Source organism: Pan troglodytes, chromosome 15 (assembly GCF_028858775.2).
Source record: "Pan troglodytes isolate AG18354 chromosome 15, NHGRI_mPanTro3-v2.0_pri, whole genome shotgun sequence".
Lineage (NCBI taxonomy): Eukaryota > Metazoa > Chordata > Mammalia > Primates > Hominidae > Pan > Pan troglodytes.
The window spans coordinates 34,268,733-34,288,228 of record NC_072413.2 but is presented as its reverse complement, the minus strand read 5'-3'; the positions used below and the strand labels follow the sequence as shown (position 1 = coordinate 34,288,228).

The following is a 19,496-nucleotide window of genomic DNA, read 5'->3' as shown; positions in this document are numbered from 1 at the left end:
AAAAAACAGTACTCTTTTAATTCTGAAATTTAGTTATTAGAAAATTCTAAGCCAAAATCTACTTCCCACTAACTTCTACCAGTGTCCTCAGTTCTGCCCTTAGAGGTAGTTTTGAACTGGCTGAATCCGTCTTCTACAGGAAAGCACTGCAAGTATTTGAACTAACTTAACAAAAATAATTTGGAGACACAGAAGGTCTAGCAGTTAGGAGCAATGAAGACCTAAGCCTGTATTCTGCATTTCCTGTCTGTATGCTTCTTAATGAATTCATGGTATCCATAAATTTTTGTTGAACACCTACTATGTGCCGGACTGTATGGAGCACAGGCCTTGTGGAGAGATTATAGGACAGAGGAAAGATGACAAGATCACACATACCCCTGAAGCTGCAGAATGGAAACAATTTCACAATGGAAGCTTGAGATCATTTCATCTGACCTTCCATTTCACCCAGGTCTTCCTAAGCTGCCAAAGTATAAGCCTCTCTAGTCATCCCACCCCTCCCACACACGCACTCCAATTTGGTTCTACGTTCTTCCTTAGCAAATCACCTTCCTATAGCTGCTCTTCTAGAATTCCAACTCCCAAGTTCATAAACTCTGCTGAACTCTCAGTCTTTTCCCAGAACACTAACTCCAACTGCATGGCAGGATTTCCACTGAGGATGCTGCCTTCCCCTCTACTAAAGTGAAGGCTGCTTATTTTCCCAATGATGACTCACAGCAGAGCCAGAGAAGGAGCTGCCATTCTTTAAGCCTCCCAATGGCTTTTTAGATTCCTCACTTATTCATTCATTCATTCATTCAAACTAGGATCCCTCGCCCAGTATACAAACACCTCTTCTAAGGCTAATGCATTCTAGTTACAGGAATAACTAGAGAATCTTGTAACAGACCCTCTCAGCTCCAAAGGCAATTTGCCCTCTCTGGACAATTGTAACACTGAATCAGGAATGGCTGAGCTGAGGACAGATTCTAGACTGTATTTCTGAATTCCATATTTCTTCCAAGGGGAGAAAAGTGAGATCTTTTCTGCTATTTCATCATCACATTACAATTTGGAGAGGAAAATTCTACCTTCATAAATGCTAGAGAATGAAAGATAAACAATGGAATGTGTAATGCTAAAGGCTTATAAAGTTTAAGCCTACCATGATTTAAAATGAGGTATCTGAGAGGAAAGGGGTGGTTAGTGCAGCCTCCAGTGTGGGGGATTTAAGGTGCCATGAGAGATGACAGAGGCCATGGTCGTGGTGGGCGCTTTGCTTCCAGAAGAGGCCCAGGAGGAGGGTTCAGGCTCTTTGTGCCACATATCCCATTTGATTTCCATCTGTGTGAAATGGCCTTCCCAGGGGTCAAGCCAGCACCTGATGAAATGTCCTTCAGTGAGGCCTTGCTGAAGAGAGATCAGTACCTGGCTCCCAACTCTGCTGAACAGGACAGTGTCCTTTCTCTGGTGACAAAAATAAACAACATGACTGATCATTTGATTGTGGCTCTAATTTGAAGTGCAAATTCAAGAAGTCTGACAGGTGGGATCGTACTAAAAGAGAAAGATGGCTACAGGCCACAGTGCAGCTGCCCTGGTGGTAATACTAAAAACTCTGCCAACACTGGAAGCTGTTACTGCCCTGGGGAACAAAGCCTTGGAAAGCCTCAGAGCACAAGATCCTTCTGAAGTTTTGACCGTGCTGACCAACAAAACTGGCTTGAAATCAGTTCTTCTGATGCTCCAGTGAAGATTCTCATTACAATAGTGTCACTCAATCTTGGAAAACTGGACCCCAAAGTCTATTTGGATAGCAAGGTATTGCAGAATGCCTTGGCAGTCATCTGCCCTGCCTGCTGGATTGAGAGAAGTGCCTCTCAGTCCATAAAGTTCTCATCAGACTACTCAAGGACTTGAGGATTTGTTTTCCTGGCTTTGAGCCACTCACATTTTGGATCCTTGACCTACTGGGTCATTCTGCTGTGATGAACAACCTCACCAGACAGCCTTTGGCCCTAAATGTTGCATATGAGCATTGCTTGCAAATTCTGGCTGCAGGACAGTTCCCGCCAGGGTCACTGGGTGTCACTGACCCCTGTGAGAGTACACACAGTCATGACCATGCAACTGCAGGACATGGTCTGCCACACAGCTCTGACTCTGGTCTGAATCCTCTGGTGGCTTTAGGAAGATCCTTGGCCAGGAGGATGATGCCAGCCATCTTGCTTCCAAAATATCTACCTGGGATGGAGTGATAGTAACACCTTCAGAAAAGGCTTAAGAGAAGCTGCCAGAGAAACAGGGAGGAGAGGAAGAAAAGGAGAAGACAGAAGAACCACCTCAAGGAGAGAAAGAGGAAAGCATGGAAACTCAGGAGTGGCCTTCCCTTCACTCCCTTTCCTACCCAAGGGGGGAAGACTGGAGCCTAAGCTAGCTGCCAGTGGGCTTTACATGGTGGCAGGCATTTCCGTGGGACAGGAAGACAACAGGAAGGAAAATAAACTCTGTAGAAGGAAATGCCAGTCCAGTGGGTTTTTATATTGGCTTAGCAGCCAGAGTCTCCCATTTATGACCTATGCCATCCATCTATAATGAAGCGGGATACCAACATTTCTTCCTCATACTCTAGAATCCCCAACTCCTGAAAAGCCTTCTCTCAACTAATAACTTTGCTGTTGAAATGTTGTGAGCTGTTAGTGTCTGGAAAACTTTTTCTAAGAAAAACAATGAAAATACTTCCTAATAGGGCATAAATAAATAAATATAAAAGGAGATACCTGAGAGCAAACACTGCTTTGAAGATCTACAAATTTCTGCTTTTTCCTTAGAGATTTAACTCCCAATAAAGCTGTTGTTTATAGATTTTCCTTTCATTAATTTGGATGAAATGAGCCCGAAGACTAAGGGACTCGGTAGAGAAAGAGAGCAATGACTATTGATGACTTTTTGTGGACTTTGCAAATTAACAAAGCCATCTGGTGACAGAGAACCCCACTGGCTGACACTCAGGCCATGTCAACTCCTATCTTTAACCAAGCTTTCACAACTTAAGAGGTCTTCCAGCCTAACCTCACTGCCCGACCTGGACTTCAGAAAGTATAGCTATGTAATTTGTTTATTGCATTCTATTTCATATTCTATTTTTATCCCCAAATAGACCTGCCTGAGAACAGAAACTGTTCTTCCTACTTCTTTTGCCTACAAAAAAAGGCACAAAATTAATACATGTTGAGACCTTTTGTACTTTCCTCATCAGAATATACAGTGTTTTAAGAACAGACTGCAAATTTTATCAGTGGAGTGTTACATATCAAGGAGGCCCTCTTTTCTCTCACCTAAGATAGGGCTACATTAAAACAAGCACTTGATAAATGCCTTTTAATGACAGTATAATAAAAAATCATTATAACATTTAATAGCTGCTTGTCACATGTACAAATATATACAGCAGTTTTAAAACAGTAGGTACAAAATAGAAAAGTTCCCATATCTTACCAAGTTGATAGCTAGCTTTTAAATAACTGCAGCACACTGGTAGACATTATGTAAGTGAATCTGTACTTCCAAATAGGCATGTTTTACACTTCTGAATATGTGAATAAAGGAATTGTTCTAAGGTATTCACTACACACACATGTGGACGCACACACACACACACACACACATTTTCATCATTGGCAACTTTTTCCTGGATTCCTCAGGCTTGAGTCAAGTGTGTTCACCCGCTCTGCCTTTCACCACTGCCATCTCTTCATACACCCGTAACTATCTGGCACAGGGTGAAATCATGATTTAGCAAAAGGGCAAGTAGGAGGCAAAATGGAGTGCTATCTTCCCTAATTGCTATTTAAAGGAAACAATAAAAAGGATGAAACAAATTAAATTAGCAAAGAAGCAAGAGCATCCCAATGAACTGGCCAAGATAATCAACTTGGAAAATTAGCTATTAAACCTTCATGCATACTCATTTTCATAATTTTTTGTGTGTGCTTCTGAAACGCAACCCCCCATTGAAATGGCTGGGATGAAGTTGCTTCATTTCTCTGAGATAAGTCATTTGCAATTGGTCTTAATGAAATTAGAAGTGAGGTTTTTTAAATGCCCTGGTTCATCATTTCCCATTTCAGTACTGGAGTGTTCTGATTGGAGTTGGGAAAGTATGTAAAGGAGGTGAGAAGCTGGCTCAGACTAGTCACCTTTCTGAATTCTTCCACTTTATTTTATTATCTTTTCCAAATGTATGTGCAGAGTATGGATTTTGGTTTTTATTGTCATTACCTTTATGTATCATCATCATCACCATATCATCATCCTCATCATCATTTAAAAGACCTGATTTTTACTTATTTGCAGACTATCTTCCTTAAATGTTTAAGGGTGAGAATTTCTATGCATATTTTTTATCTTTTAATCTCATCATCTTGTGCTCTCAATGTTAGTCCTTCTTATGTACAGGTCTTCAACCTCGTAAAAGGCTAATCTTTATTACTCACAGCAGTCATTGAAAAGACCACAAGCATTAATAAAATCTATAAAGAATAAATATTCACACTTACTTTTACCAAATAATTCTAATTTTTCAGTCTGTGAGCTGTTACTAAAGTACAAAATAAGTAGCCAAATGCATTTATTTAAGAGTCTTCTTTGGAACTTCCTTTCTACTCATGGGTTTGCTAAATTGCTACCTGGGGCAAAACAGGAATTAGAGCACATATTTAAACAGGACAAATTTTAATAGGAAGAGAAGCAATGAATTTGGATTATTCATCATCAAAAATTGTGAGAGCCAATGTCCTGAAGATTAGCTATTCACATATGAATGTTTCAATTGAAGATTAAGAACATACCTTTATATAGTGGATTATTAGTGTGGTCTACTCCTCTTTTCCTTGATTTCGCTTTTTTTAAAATAAATATTTTAATCTACTGCTGAAGGAAATAATTTCTATAAACCCTTTTCTCCACATGTGAACAGTGAGTGGCACTTCTGAACTCAGGCAAGATTTAATAATCCCAGAACTCTCAGACCAGAATTTCAGAGGCCCCTAGATGTGTTATGAGGCAGCTTAACAATATGATTTCACAGGCCTTGGGTGGCAGAAGGAAATCCAAATGTATGCTTGGTACCTAAAAGGCCAATGTTCAAGCTAACTAGTGCTCTGCATGTTCAGTCTTATTTATTCTTTATTTCTGAGAAAGAAATAAAAGACCAAAAGAGAAACTCTAAATCAGGGGTGTCCAATCTTTTGGCTTCTCCGAGCCACATTGGAAGAAGAAGAATTGTCTTAGGCCATACATAAAATACACTAGCACCAACAATAGAGGATGAGCTAAAAAATAAAAATAAAAATCACAAAAAAATTCTTGAGGTTATAAGAAAGTTTACTAATTTGTGTTGGGCCATATTCAAAGCCATGTTGGACTGCATGTGGCCCGTGGGCCGCAAGTGGGACGCGGCTGCTCTAAATCAAACTAAGTAGATGGAACTTCAGGCCAAGTATTTGATATTCGTGTTAACTTTAGCTAACTTTAGCTAAATGGAAAATGCCTGATGGCATACAATTAGATTAAAATACATTTTCACTAGAAAGACAAAGAGGTCTTACCTTTTGAGGTGCCAATCAATAGCCCTTGGTAGATATACATCTTCATAATTGTGCATTAATATTAACTTTGTATATTTTAAATTTATCAGAATAGGATGATGTGTGCCCCTTGTTTACAATTGTGTTAAAACATTTAAAATGAAAAACACATGTATTAAACTGTCACACCACCTGATCCATTTTTTCCTTTGTTAGGAATCAACACGTTAGATTTTCAAGTTGTTTTCTTGCCTGTTAAATTTCATTCCTGAAACATTTTTGAGTGCCTACTATTTCCCAGGTTACTGTATTTACTCTGGGAATTCAGTATAAGGGATGAATTAGACATAGGCCCTGCCCCTACTAAAAAAAACCACAGATATGGAGTTTGATGACAGACAAGGAAATGTTACTACGCAACTTGGAAAATGAAATGTTTATGCTGTAAAAGATAAAGTAGACTATTTGGGTTTTATTGTTTTTCTGTTTTTTGTTTTTGTTTTTGAGATGGAGTCTTACTCTATCGCCCAGGCTGGAACGCTGGGGCACGATCTCGGCTCACTGCAACCTCCACCTCCTGGGTTCAAGCAATTCTCCTGCATCAGCCTCCCAAGTAGCTGAGATTACAGGCACATACCACCACACCTGGCTAATTTTTGTATTTTTAGTAGAGATGGAGTTTTGCCATGTTGGCCAGGCTGGTCTTGAACTCTTGACCTCAAACAATTCACTTGCCTCGGCCTCCAAAAGTGCTGGGATTACAGCTATGAGCCACCATGCCCAACCGATAAAGTAGAATATTTGCACTTAGAAACAATCCATTTTGTTCTTCTGGGTTTTATTTGTTTATTTATTTAGAGACAGGGTCTTACATTGTTGTCCAGGCTGGAGTGCTATGGCCAATCATAGCTCACTGCAGCCTGGGGCTCCTGGGATCCAGGAACCCTTCCACCTCAGCCTTCCAAAGCACTGAGGTTACAGGCATGAACCACTGCCCCTGGCCAAATTCTTTGTTCTTTTTTTTTTTTTTTTTTTTTTTTTTGAGAAGGGATCTCACTAAGGCACCCAGACTTGAGTATAGTGGCATAATCATGGCTCACTGCAGCCTCAACTTCCCAGGCTCAATCAATCCTCCCACATTAGCCTCCCTAGTAGCTGGGACTATGGGCACACACCACCATGCCTGGTTAATATTTATATTTTTTGTAGAGACGGGTTTTGCTTAAGTGGTCCTCCTGCCTCAGCCTCCTAAAATGCTGGGATTATAGGCGTAAGCCACCACACCTGGCCCTAATTCTTTGTTTGTTAAATCTTATGGTTGCTTAAAGCAAAAGGAAAAATGACAAACATATATAGAATCCCAACTCTGTTCTAGGGATTTTATATTTTAAAATAATGCACCCTTGTCTCAAAGAATCATAAACCATAAGAGTTGAAAGAAAACGTTTTTTAAAAGTTAAGCTTTTGGCCAGGTGCGGTGGCTCGCACCTGTCATCCCAACACTTTAGGAGGCTGAGGCTGGCAGATTGCTTGAGGCCAGGAGTTCAAGACCAGTCTAGGCAACATGGCGAAACCCCATCTCTACCAAAAAAAAAAAAAAAAAAATTAGCCAGTATGGTGGTGAGCGCCTGTAGTCCCAGCTACTCAGGAGGCTGAGGCACGAGAATCGCTTGAACCCAGGAGGTCAAGGCTGCAGTGAGCTATGATCATGCCCCTGTGCTCCAGCCTGGGCAACAGAGCAACACCCTATCTCTAAAAAGAAAAAGTAAGATTTAAATTAAAACTAACCTGATATAGGAAGAGGTTAAACATAAGTTTTGAGGAACATTAATCTAGGTCACATGGTAAATAAGTGGGCTTTTATGGTCTATTTGGGGTACCTGTGGTAGATTAAGGATGACTGCAAATTCTTTGCCACTCTTTCCACTGAGAAGCAGAGCACCTCTCCTTGGATCTAAATGGCCTCTATCACAATTTTGACAAACAGAAATAACACTGTACTAGTTTTCCAGGCCCAGACCATAAGAAATTGGCAGCTTCGACTTTATATCTCTTGGAACACTCACTCATGGAATCCAGCCACCATCCTGTGAGGAAGCCTAAGCAGGCCCACAGAAAGCCCCTTGTCGAGAAGAACCAAGGACCGTGGCCAACAGCCTCCATCCGGTTCCCAGCTGACAGCCAACACCAAGTTGCCAGCCATGTGAGCCCTGTTGGAAGTGAATCCCCCAGCCTCAGTCTACAGCTGACACCAGGTAGGACAAATGTAAACTGCCCGGATGTGCCCTTTCTAAATTCCTGACCCATAAAATTGTGAGTAAAAAAAAAATTTGGCAGGCAGAAGAGGGTAGATTGTTATACGATAACAGATAATCAGAACAGAATCTAATTATGATTAATACCATCAACTCTATGTACAAAGTAATAATACAGGTTCTAGAGTCAAACTGCCTGGAATCCAGCTGTGTCACCTTGAACAATTTAATCTCTCTGAGCCTCATTCTTCTGCAAAATTAGGTTAACTATAATCTAAGTCACAGGATTTTTGAAAGAATTAAATGAGACAATTCACATAAGCACTTAGAAAGGGCCTAGCCCATAGCTAACATTATTGAGAATTCACTATTATCATTGCAGGAAAATGTGCTGAAAAGTTAGAGACTACCAATTTTAAATGGACTTTGAAAACACATGTATTCACAGCTTGAGACTTGTCTATCTATCGGATTTTTCAGCTTTACTCTCCTCAGCTTCCCATATAAAATCATGAACATGTCAATGACTGTCTCCCTCAGGGTTAATTTGGTGTTATCCCAAGCTCTTATATTTCACGTACTGTGAAAATATTGTTTCAAGAAATGGTCCGCTCATCAAAATCGTGTATCTCAATTGTGTTAAGTATATAATGACTTGCCATGTTAGCAAGATAAATCCAGGGTTAATTTAATGTGAGTATTTGAGATTTGTTTTATTTTTTCTGGTTCTGGGAACTTAAACATTTATTCCACTTGATTTTTTTTCTCCCTTGTTTTTAGTTAGAAGCAGCATTCCAACAAGCAGATCCACAGGATGAATTTGCAAATAGCAGTTTCCAAACTTTTGAATTGTTCAACCTGAGCAACAGTTCCATCTCCATGAATACTTCACATATTGTTTATCCTGCTCTTAAACGTTACCTGATTCTGCTACTACAAATCAATCAAAGAACTGGTGATTTGTCTTGGGGTCTTAAATTAATTTTGAGCAGCTCTGCAAGCTGTGTCCCATGAGAGAGCTTGTGGGGAGGAAAATCAAAGAAAAGCTAAAAAAAAAAAAAGAAAAGGAGAACAAAAACAAAAGAACACCCACAGGTTTGCAAATTGAGGTCTGAATAATACACCAGTCCCATTAAATTATGTTGTTAATCCCAAGACAATTAGTCTTCCTGTGAGAAGTGTATGTAGGAGCACATTCTAAGTACATAGATGGTTGTCTGAAACTCAGAATAGTATCGCATATCAACCCAAAATGATCTCTCCACAGATCATAAATGACATTACTTGAAATATCTTAATTTGTATATCAGGTTCTTTGACATGGGAAAATTCCCTGAATATTTATGCAAAATGAAAGCAAAGAACACTATAAATTGAAATGCAATAAAAGGAGTTTATTTCCAAGCCACAGCTTGGAATCATCTCCGTTTTGAATGTTGCTGGCAAAGAATGTATTCTTGATTAGGCTTTGTTGATAGGCAAAATGTGGAGCACATTTCCAGTTCTAATAAGTCTCTGAGGCTCTAGAAATTCATTTCTGAGCTACATAAAATAGATCAGCACAATTTCTCCTCTTCTCTCCTACCAAGAGAAAAAGAAGCACCCAACCAGAATAGAACTGACAGTATACAAGAGAATTCACAATGTCTAGGATGATCTCTGAACGTATATACAAAGATGAAATGCCATGGAGGGGAGAAAAGTTAGAAGGTCTTAAGAAAGGGTTGGCCAATGCCAATGGTATAGGAGAAAAAGATGGAAGGAATGGGGAAGCATAATTGGGAGGGGAGCAGGGAGAAATTCATGATGATATTACATCCTGTGTTAATAGAATTGCTTCTAGAGGCAACTGTACCAGAAGTTACTGCCCCCAGAATTTGCAGATATCTTATAGAAGGGAGAATGAGAACCCCAGGGGTCAGTTCCCCATTTTGCCACTGGCCAGCTGCATGATCTTAGAAATATTAAATATTCTGCATTTGTTTTCCCAGATATGTAAAAACAGAAACTACCATGTTACCTACTCGTCCTACAGAAATCTCTGAACTAGAATTCTTTGAAAGTCCATGCGACTTGTAACTTATATGATACAATTTCACAGTTAAAATTTTTGTCATCCCCATTCTAAGAACCTATCCAAGGTGTAAACCTCATAAGCACTAAGGCCATACCTCAGCATCTTGGTTCTGCTTCTTACCTTGCAGGCAGGCTCAAAACTGCCACAGAACCAGAGAGAATGTCATTAGTTTTCTTACTTTTATGGTTATTATCGACCCTTAACTACATGTCTCCCTCTTGGTGGGTTCTCTCCTCCATGGCTCCTCATGTCATGGGGCTACATTTTTGTTGTCAGATTACCTCCAAACACACGGTCCCCCAGCAAACATTAAGTCTAATGAAAACATTAACCAAAAGGTATTAAAAGTTCAGCCTGCATTTTTACGTTTCCTCTGGAGTCTTATTCTTGATAATTTACATAACTGCTTCAGAATACCGAACATGCATTTTTAAATGTCACTGCTTGCAGGGATTATTTGTATATTGCCTTAATTAGGTTCAACTTCAAAATCTGGTTGATCAGAATCGGGGTTTTTTGTGCATTGTATCTCCTGGCGTCTCTAGCGCTGGTTTAATTAGGTTCCCAGCTTGCTTTCACCTAGATCAAAAGCGCGAAGAGGGGACTTGAGGAGGATTATCATAATAAATAAAATACACTTGCTTGTTCTTTCGTTCCTCATTCTGTACGCATTTTTGCATTTTTTGGTTCATATTGTAGAAATAATGAATGCACAACATGCTATTCTACATATGATTGTGTATCTAGCATTCTGCAGACATTTAACTTTTTTTTTTTTTTTTTTTTGAGATGGAGTCTCGCTCTGTCACCCAGGCTGGAGTATAGTTGTGCAATCTCGGCTCACTACAACTCCATCTCCCAGGTTCGAGCAGTTATTCTGCCTCAGCCTCCTGAGTAGCTGGGACTAGAGGCATGCACCACCACACCCGGGTAATTTTTTTTTTTTTTTTTTTGTATGTTTAGTAGAGATGGGGTTTCACCATGTTAGCCAGGGTGGTCTCAAACTCCTGACCTCAGGTGATCTACCTGCCTCTGCCTCCCAAAGTACTGGGATTACAGGCATGAGCCACCATACCTGGCCTGACACTTAACTATTAAACCAAGAACTGTGTATTCAAAAAACTAAACCTACTTTCAAGCTCAACATTACGTCTCAAGGGAATGCAGGACAAATAACTCATACTATGTTTTTAGTGGTCTACACTTTTTCAGAAATGCTGATATCAAGAAAGAAATGTCATCCAAACTATTTACTCAGAAAGTCATATTAATTTTCAAATTGACAGAGAAATCACAAGATGGAATCATCTATCATCAGAACAGGCAAAGAGAATTGGGAAAGATCTCTGATTCATAGAAAAATGAAATCTAGATAAAATATTAGCTAGAGGAAACCTATGTATATCATTCAATCTTTTGATGCTCATTTGGCCATTTTTCAAAAAATATAGAAGTACACAGTATAAAAAGTAAAAGTTTACCTATTCTGCCACAATCCTTCAACTAACTCCTCCTCCACTTTCTTGGACAGCCATTGCTCAGAATTTAGTGTGTAAATGTTTTGAAAACATTCTAGTACCAGATACACAATTGATATGTATATATATAAGGTTTATAAATATAATCATGCAAATAATATCTATATGGATGTACATGGTTATACATTCATTTAATGATTTTCCTTTTGATGAATATTTAGGTTGTTGAATGTCCTAGCAGACACATCTCTGGACACAAGTTTCAATATTTTTGGAGTACGTATTCCTAGGCATGGGAGAGTGGGGCTCCTGTTGGGGGATTCCAGCTGGAAAGAGGAGAGAAAATATTAAGGAACCAAGCAACTGGTGGTAAGATGAGAGAAAGCAAGTTCTACTATGGGTACAAGAATGAGAAGAGGCTGGGCGCGGTGACTCACACCTATAATCCCAGCACTTTGGGAGGCTGAGGCAGGTGGATCACCTGAGGTCAGGAGTTCGAGACAAGCCTGACCAACATGGAGAAACCCCATCTCTATAAAAAAATACAAAATTAGCCAGGTGTGGTGGCACATGCCTGTAATCCCAGCTAGTCAGGAGGCTGAGGCAGGAGAATCGCTTGAACCCAGGAGGTGGAGGTTGCAGTGAGCCAAGATGGCGCCATTGCACTCCAGCCTGGGCAACAAGAGTGAAACTCAGTCTCACACAAACAAACAAACAAACAAACACAAGAATGGGAAGAACCCTAAAGTTTTCAAATGTTGGAAACAGGAGCAAACATCAGACTTTTTAGCAAGATGTGCTAGTGTCTAAGGATGTGAGCCCTCTTTAATGCTTGACATTGAACAAATGAAGTGCAATGATCTGTCTAATCCATCAACAAATCTTCATTGACCATCTCAGACATACAGGCTTTAATCTGTGCTTTGCAATAATTTTTTCACTAATTAAAATAAGTGTAGATAGCAGGGCATTTAAATTTTAAGATACTATACTTTAGACCTGATTATAATTCAGTTGCAAATAATGTCTGCTTAGCTGAGGTGTACGACACTCTACGGAGAGGGCCCTGGTATCTTTTGCCGCATGCGATGAGTCTGTGCTAAGCAGAGTTGTGATCCCAGTTGTAATTTAATACAATTTTTATCACCTTAAACTTCCTTACTATCAATTTCTAAAATACAAACGGTACTTTTTTCTTATTATATAATTAGAAAACATCCACTCATTAATTGTCAGTGAGTTACCTTGCTATTTTAAGTGGTGAAATAATCAGTGGTTGTTAAATGATTTCATAACTGTGCCAGAGCCTAAATCACAATGCAGAGTGTTACAACCTATACATCGAGTATTATTTGCACATTAGTCAAGCATACAATCATTTGTTAATGCTCTCAACAAGTGGTTTCCAGGATCTTTTTCTTAACTGAATTTGTCAAAAACAGACCTCAAGACATCCAAATCAAGAAAGTTTAAAAGTATTTATCTCACTGAGCAAAGAAATGTTTATATATATAATTTCATATATATGTAATTTTACATAGTTTTCTATTTAGCATATTTATTAGCATCAAATAAAATATGTTATTTTATATATTGTTGCAAAGCATAGTATAGTAGTTGTTTCATTGTAGGCAATACTTAAAGTGATAGTTAAGATTCTTGAGAATTAGCTAAAAATCAGTACCTAAGAATCAGATATATGCAATAAGTATCACTGAGACAAAACCTTTCCTGGGGCCAGGCATGATGGTTCATGCTTATAATCCGAGCACTTTGAGAGATCAAGATGTGTAGGCCAATCTTATTGTACAGATAGCAAATTTTATTTGCTAAACATTGTTATTTCTTATATCACACAACTGGTGTCTTCCTGTTTCTAAAATATGCAGTTCTACCACACACCATTGGCAGCGCATATCAGTATACAGGTGTACACTAGTGGTTTTCCTTGTCTTGGACTCAAATACTTGGCCTTATATCTCTTTTTGTAAAACTCATTTTGGAATATTTTTGCCATTCTGACCATAGCCAGCTCTTAGTTACTTGTAAGAATAGAAGTGTAGAAGTAAGGATTTTTCAGTTTTGTTTTGTTTGTTTGTTTTTGAGACAGGGTCTTGCTCTGTCACCCAGGCTGGGGTGCAGTGGCACAATCACATCTTGCTGCAGCCTTGATCTCCAGGAGTTCAACACAATCCTGAGCAACATAGAAAAACCCCATCTCTACAAAATATTGAGGAACCAAGCAACTGGTGGTAAGATGAGAGAAAGCCAGTTCTACCATGGGTACAAGAATGAGAAGAGGCTGGGCGCAGTGACTCATACCTATAATCCCAGCACTTTTTTTTTTTTTTTTGAGACGGAGTCTCACTCCTTCGCCCAGGCTGGAGTGCAGTGGAGTAATCTCAGCTCTCTGCAACCTCCGCCTCCCAGGTTCAAGTGATTCTCCTGCCTCTGCCTCCTGAGTAGCTGAGATTACAGGTGCGCACCACCACACCTGGCTAATTTTTGTATTTTTAGTAGAGATGGGGTTTCATCATGTTGGTCAGGCTGGTCTCGAACTCCTGACCTCGTGATCCGCCCCCCTTGGACTCCCAAAGTGCTGGGATTACAGGCGTGAGCCACTGCGCCTGGCCAAAAACTTTTTTAAAAAATTAGTGGGGTATGGTAGTGCATGCCTGCAGTCCCAGCTACTCAGGAACTCAGGAGGCTGAGGTAGGAGGATCACTTGAGCCTGGGAGGTTGAGGCTGCTTTGAGCTGTCATCATGCCACTGCACTCCAGCCTGGAGGACACAGTGAGACCTTCAAAAAAAAAAAAAAAAAAAAAAGAATGTCTGGGCCAGAAATAGGAAGAAGTAGGAGTATAACTATGAGCAAATCAATGGTATAACATCCCTAAAGAAAGAAACTGTTGGTCAGAAGGAAGAATGGTTAGGTTGGAACACAGAAAAATGAATGCTTATCCACACATTTGACCAAGGAAAAGGATGGCCCACTCAGGGACTTGACCAGTCCTAAGAGAAAAATTTATTTATTATGGTTGCACATTCTTCAGACTCCCTGGCACTCTTATACAGAATTATGAGCCCTCCTTGACCGAATTCCAAGTTTCTGACTTTAAACCTTTCAAGATACTTCTACACGAAGAGTGTTCCCCATCTCTTATATTTCTTAATGCAGATTATTAAATATTCTATCTATACAACCATCAACAGTTTGGTTAATATGACTTTTTCCACGAGAAACTGAACCACTATTAGTATACTGACATAATCCTGGGAATAAATCACTTACACATATGCATATGTGCACAGTATTTAATTTTTTGTAGGAGACTGATTTAAATATTTTAAAAGGTCTACCATGATAGACTTCAGCAATTTTATAAAGAACCCAGTTAGCCCCCTGTAAAGCCAGGGTCTAAAAGAAATTTCATTTACTTTACCTATACTTTGCACCTAATTATTCGTTTGGTTGAAGTTTTAGACTTCTATGACCCTTAATGGAAACAAAAACAGAATAATCATCCTTGCTTCAAAGTGCAGAGCCACTTCAGGATAGAGACAGCAAAATGTAACAAAGAAGCAAGCAGTGTGGAAAAAAATGCAAAAAGGAGAACTTTCAGAGCCTTCGGAATCAGGTCTCCTTAGAATGGCTTGAAGAAAATATTAGATGTAACCATATAAACAAACAAACAAAAAAGCTGGGCGCGCAGTGGCTCATGAGTATAATTCCAGCACTTTGGAGGCCAAGGCAGGTGAACTGCTCAAGTCCAGGAGTTTGAGACCAGACTGGGCAACATGGCAAAACCCTGTCTCTACAAAAAATACAAAAATTAACTGAGCTTGGTCACACACACCTGTAGTCTCAGCTACCAGGGATGCTGAGGTGGATCACCTGAGCCCAGGAGGTCAAGGCTGCAGCAAGATGTGATTGTGCCACTGCACCCCAGCCTGGGTGACAGAGCAAGACCCTGTCTCAAAAAAAAAAAAAAAAAAACCCAAAAAAAAACCTCACTTCTACACTTCCATTCTTACAAGTAACTAAGAGCTGGCTATGGTCAGAATGGCAAAAATATTCCAAAATGAGTTTTACAAAAAGATATATAAGGCGAAGTATTTGAGTCCAAGACACAGCAAACCGCTAGTGTATACCTATATACTGATATGTGCTGCCAATGATGGTGTGGTAGGACTGCATATTTTAGAAGCAGGAAGACACCAGTTGTGTGATATAAGAAATAATAATGTTTAGCAAATAAAATGTGCTATCTGTACAATAAGACTGGCAGGGTTTTTTAAAGTGCTTTTAGCCTAAATAATTTTTGGAAAACTCTAAAGGAGAGTGGGGGAGGTTAGTGCTGCTGAGAAAGAAAAAGAGAGAGAAAAGGACACTTAAGGCTTAAAGTTATTTAAAAGTTAAAAATATTTTAAAATATCAAGAAGAGAGAACAAGAAACTCAGAAATGTAAAATGGTAAGACTAGGACTCTGCTAATATATTAAAAAGTGACAGGTATTTTAATGTAAAGGCATAAAAAAATTAAAGGTAAAACTAGGAATAGATATAGGCTGGGTGCAGTGGCTCACACCCGTAATCCCAGCACTTTGGGAGGCCAAGGCAGGTGGACTGCTTGAGGTCAGGAATTCAAGACCAGCCTGGCCAACATGGTGAAACCCTGTCTCCACTAAAAATACAAACATTAGCCAGGCATGGTGGTGCACACCTGTAATCCCAGCTACTCCAGAGGTTGAGGCAGGAGAATCACTTGAACCTGGAAGCCGGAGGTTGCAGTGAGCCCAGATCGCGCCACTGCACTCCGGCCTGGGAGACAGAGTGAGACTCAATCTCAAAAACAAACAAACAAAAAGAATATTAAAAGATAAAATCATGATGCCTTAAAAATCAAAAAACAAGACAAATTAAAATGGGTCAAATATATTCAAACAACAAAAATTCCAAAGCAGGTTTTTAAAGCATTTTGGGGCCAAATTTTTTTTTTTTGAGACGGTCTCCCTCTGTCGCCCAGGCTGGAGTGTAATGGCATGACCTCAGCTCACTGCAACCTCCACCTCCTGGGTTCAAGAGATTCTCCTGCCTCAGACTTCTGAGTTGCTGGGATTACAGGCACGCACTACCACGCCCGGCTAATTTTTGTATTTTTAGTAGAGACGGGGTTTCACCATGTTGGCCAGGCTGGTCTCAAACTCCTGACCTCAGGTGATCCGTTTGGGGCCAAAAAATTTTAACTTTTTATTATAAACCATTCACATATAAAAAAGGAAAGAAAACAGCAAGGTGCACTTATGTACCCCACCTGCTCAACAACCATCAACCTATAACCAACCTTATTTCACCTGTACTTCCTACTTCCTTTCTCCTCCTCACTCTTCTACCTTCTTCCCCCGGCTTCCCCTAACCCATATTCTTTTTTGAAGTGCTCTGTTAAACACCGCTTCTCTCTGGGTGGTGTGCTCATTTAATGATACTTAAATGCCCAATTCCTCAAGCTTTCACTGTTCGATTATCAAAACACTCTCATTCTGGTTCTTAACACTCTTGTTCATCATAAAACTCCACTCCCATTTTCATTTTAAGACTTCCCTGCTACCCCACACCATTTTTGCCTGCTCTCTGCCCCTTCTTCCCTAGTGCAGACTAGTCTTGCCTCCCAAGGCCTGGTGTGGGAGGAATCGTGGCCCACCCTCTCATAGCCAGTTCTTCCAGATGCTTACCCAGCTGTGTTGGCAACATTTGAACAAAAACAGATTCCCATTCCCCAACTTAGTGAGGCAGGGAACCATTCCAGAATTGCCATTTCTCTTGGGGTGGAGGACAAGTGGGATGACCTTCACCACTTGAGACAGGGGAAAAGCGGGGAAAGGGTTGTTACTCCTCGAACTGTGCATTCTCTCAAAAGGCACTCCCTCCTTGCCCCTAGTCCTCCTGGGAAGAGGTTGGCTGTGATGCTTCCGTTCGATGGCCACTATTCTCACTTAGAAGCGAATGATTCTACACCTTTTCCACTCAACCGTTACAGGACTGACTGCACAATTTGTAAGGCTCAGTGAAAAATAAAAACGCAAGGCCCCTCATTGAAAAATGATTCAGAATTTCAAGGTGGAGGACATCAACAAGATGGCGGAATAGGAAGTTCCTGGCTCTAACCCACCTCACAAAAATACTGCCTAGCAACTCTTCACAGACATGAATGCCTTTGTGAAAATCCCTGAACCCAGGGATGAAGTGGCTGAAGCATCCACTGTGGAGCTCAAAAATGCAGAAAAACTACCTTAGAAGGAAAAGGTCAACTTCGCTTTGACTATGTCACCCCTCCCTGAGGCCACACAGCACCACACCAAGTAGAGTTCTTTAGACCTACAGTTTCTCCAGTGGGGAAAAGAAAGCCTGAGGCAGACATCCAGCTTTCCCAGTATTCTGGGCCCAGGGAGTCTAGCAGATCCACTGCCATCCCACCTCACAGGGAATGCTAAGGGAATTGGCAGGGCTGGACCACCTAAAGTTAGGTAGAAATAAAGAGAGAGAGTGGGACTCACAGCATCCAGTGTCAGGATCTTGACAGTGGCACCAAGTCCCTGCCATTAGCATTGTCCAACCAGAGAGCCCAGCCAGCCTACACCCAACTGCAAAGCACAGCCTGCAGCTCTGCCTGACCAGGGAGCCCAGCCTACAGCCCACCTAACTGCAAGGCCCAGACTGCAGCCATGTCAATCTAGGAGCCTAGCAGCAACCCTGATTAAGTACAGAGCACAGCCAGCAGCCCCATACAACCAGGGAGCCCAGTCAGCAGCCTCACCCTACCTTGGGCATGGGCAGCAGCCACACCCAACAGAGACCCAAGGAGCAAGCCCCACTGGCCCACAGACACTATCAGCTGGCTGTTCCACAACCCCAGGCGGGGCTAACTGGTGAAGGTATTTCCCTACCAAAGCAAACCTGTAAAGGCTGAAAGAAGGGACTGCTTCCTCAAATGCACAGACACCAATGCAAGGATAAAAAGATCATGAAGAATCAGGGGAGTGTGACATCACCAAAGGAAGCTAACAAAGTTCCAAGAGTCAGCGCTAAAGAAACAGAGATCTATACATTGACAAGCAAAGAATTCAGAATAATCCTTTTAAAAGTTCAATGAACTACCAGAAAACACATATGCCAAAACAAAATTAGGAAAACAATATATGAATAAAATAAGAAGTTAACAAATAAATTAAATATCTAAAGACTGTCCCAGACAAACAAAAGCTGAGGGAGGTCGTCACCACTAGACCTGCTTTACGATAAATGCTAAAGGGAATTCTCCAATCTGAAATGAAAGAACACTAATTACTCACATAAAAATGTATGAAAACATAAAACTCACTGGTCAAAATAAGTACATAGTCAAATTCAAAATACTCTGATTCTGTAATGGTGGTGTGTAAATTACTTATCTCTAGTACAGTCATACCTCAGAGATATTGCAGGTTTAGTTCCACACCACCACAATAAAGCAAATATCTCAATAAAGCATGTCACATGAATTTTTTGGTTTCCCAGTACATATAAAAGTATTATTTATATTAGGTTGTAGTGTTTATTAAGTGTGCAATAGCACTATGTCTAAAAAAAAATGTACGGACCTTAAAAGTACTTTATTGCTAAAAAAAAATATTGCTAACAATCACCTGAGCCTTAAGCAAGTTGTCTTCTTTTTGCTGATGGAGGGAGAGTCTTGCCTCAATGCTGATGGCTGCTGACTGATCAGAGAAGTAGTTAACTGAAAGTTGGGGTATTTCTGGCAATTTCTTAAAATAAGACAATAAAATTTGCCACGTTGACTGACTCTTCACAAAAGACTTCTCTGTAGCATGTGATGCTGTTTGATGCATTTTCCACACAGTAAAACTTTCAAAATTGGAGTCGATTCTCTCAAACTTTGCCACTGCATTATCAACTAAGTCTATGTATAATTCTAAATCCTTTGTTGTCATTTCAACAATGTTCACAGCATCTTCATCAGGAGTACTTTTCATTTCAAGAAACTACCTTCTTTGCTCATCCATAAGAAGTAATTCCTCATCTGTTCAAGTTTTATCATGAGGTTGTAACAATTCAG

General features: G+C 40.2%; 1 long non-coding RNA gene and 1 pseudogene across 1 annotated transcript in view; one reads left to right on the top strand and one right to left on the bottom strand.

The window, feature by feature from the left end:
• The window catches only part of LOC104002008 (uncharacterized), a 72,310-nt gene that overhangs the window by 8,005 nt on the left and 44,809 nt on the right, over positions 1-19,496 (bottom strand). The gene's annotated exons all lie outside the window — the stretch shown is intronic.
• LOC100608004 (interleukin enhancer-binding factor 2-like) lies at positions 1,225-2,439 on the top strand (annotated as a pseudogene).